Source organism: Triticum aestivum, chromosome 6A (genome assembly GCF_018294505.1).
Source record: "Triticum aestivum cultivar Chinese Spring chromosome 6A, IWGSC CS RefSeq v2.1, whole genome shotgun sequence".
In the NCBI taxonomy this organism is placed as follows: Eukaryota; Viridiplantae; Streptophyta; class Magnoliopsida; order Poales; family Poaceae; genus Triticum; species Triticum aestivum.
The window spans coordinates 607,251,568-607,253,982 of NC_057809.1; positions in this window are offsets into that span (position 1 = coordinate 607,251,568).

Below are 2,415 nucleotides of genomic sequence, written 5' to 3' on the forward strand. Positions count from 1 at the left end.
ACATCTGATTTTGATCCTGACCACTTCAAAGAAGTTTTTGAAATTTCCTTGCCAATCTACATCTATCAAAGTACCTAAGACAGAGGCAAGCTATTCCAACACTGACCATTCTGCCCACTTTGGTGCCACACCTCTCAGCTGAAGCCAAACAGTTTGAAGCTCTGCATGATATTCCGTCTCCCCTTTCCACACTTCCACATTGACTGATACACCATCAATCTCAGGTAAACCAAAATTTGGATAACCAGCCACTGTTTCTACCGGAATGTGTGGAGGGAATTTGACCAAGAAGGTCCAATTGTCTAACATCCTAATATGCCATGGCCAGTTAGTCTTGATAACAGAAAAGTTGTGACCCAATTCTTCCTTAGTAACTTGCCCAGCTTCAATATAAACTATTCCAACATTCTTTGCATTTCCCACATGTTGCTCATTGACATCAGGGACATCTATTTTGAAGTAGCCCAGACCAGAAGCAACACTGCCCACATATTTAGCATAGTTCCTTGGTTGTTTCCTAATGGGGCAGTCATCCACCTTGTGTGTCACCATTTTGCAGATGAAGTAGGATGGGGGTTTGGGACACTGAGCCTTGTGGTGTCCTGGTTCTCCACAAGTGTAGCAAGTAACATCACTATAATCTGTTCCTAAGGCATCCTTAGCCTTGTTGGCATTCTTGTTTTTGCTTTGTGATTGTTTCTTCTTCTGTTGCTGCACTGGATTGCTATCCTTGTTCCCCTCCCCTCCTGACTGCACTGGTATGCTCTGCCCTTGATTCCCTTGGAGCTGTGACTGTGCAGGCATCTGCCCCTGATACCCCTGAGCACTCTGCTGCTGTTGCTGATTCATCATCTGATTCTGCATCTGATTCTGATTTGCCCCCCAGTTACCAGGGCCCCCTCCCCATTGATTCAGCATCGGAGGCGGTTGCAGGAAGGGCCCCTGATACCATGGGGGAGGAAGAGCACCTTGGAAACCAAAGCCGAAGGGGAACTGCTGCGGTGGGGGGCCAAATTGCTGGGGCGCCCACTGATTCTGTCCACTCCCTCCACGATCAGCTTGTTCCAGATGCCCTTCACCTCCTCCACGATTTCTGTTGGGGTCGTGTCGGCCTCGTCCGCGCCCGCGGCCCTGAGCATCGGCCATGGCAGCTTGCTCCGGGGACCTAGGACGCTCGTCGCAGCACTCTCTCACAGATTTCAACAGATGGTGTTGGTTAGGGTCCCAGATCGGGAGGCCGGCGGCGGCGGGGAGTTGCTGGATATTGGGCGGACCTGAGAGGGGATTAGGTTTTGTAGGCTCACCTCCCCCCCACAGCTGGCCGTAGTGCGTTCTGATGGCATCATCTTCATCCTCACGTGGCTTCTCCACCTCAGCAAGCTCCTCCACGCAAGCACGCAACCCAATTTTCCCCGGCCGCGTCTCTCTGACCGGTGGGACCTGGATCCGATCTTCTCTAGCAAAGCAGAGGATTCTGCCCACCATAGTCACCGGAGATTTCTCCGGCAAGGTGCAGCTCTGCCTGTCACTGCCCATGCGTCGCAGACGACCGGTCTCCCTTTCCACCACTTGTATCACCGAGTCCGCCGCTCTCCGAAGGGGGGAACCGAGATCTGAGGCAGCTTGATGGAGGCAGAGGGGATTCAAGACCTCACCAGCCAAATTCAGGGGAGTGGAGGTTGGAGAGACCAGAATGCTCTCCATCTGGCTCTGCTCGCTGACGAGGAAGAGCTCACCTCTGCACGCGCCCATGCAACTACTTCCTCCGGCGAGATCTCCTCTCCTTGTCTCACCATCCGCCTCATCTCTTCCTCCGACGCCTCCGTACAGATCCTGGTGACCAATTTAACCATCGAATCTTCCCTGATTGGGAGTCGCATCGTCCTCCGCATACGTGCTCGATGCATCTCCTCCGCCATTCCCCCTCCGTCGTAGCGCATCCCTCTCCCCCTCCCTTCCATGAAAGGGCAGGAAGCAGGGAGGGGAGGAGGTAGATGGAGGTGGGGCGGTCGATAGGGGCGCTGCGGCGGTCCGGTGTGAGGCTCGTCGGCGGGAGTCGCTGGATCTGGTGGCTACGGTGGTAAGGGGACGGGGCGAGACACGCGAGATCATGAGCGAGAGCGCTCATTTCAAAATCCTACGGTGGTAAGGGGACGAGGCGAGACACGCGAGAGCGTCGCCGCTGTCGAGTCTCCACCCAGAACTTTGGCATGGAGAGAGGAGAACTGCAACGATATCCTCAAGAGGAGAGACACACCCACGTGTGTCATCGCCATCTGCGTGGAGTTTCGCTCGGGTACTACGTGCGCCAGGATACTAACTCAGCACCTGTCGTTCTCTACAGCATACTACGTGCGCCAGGATAGCTTTTCGTCGTTGCATTTGATGACCTGCGGCAGTGCACAAAGTGTTACT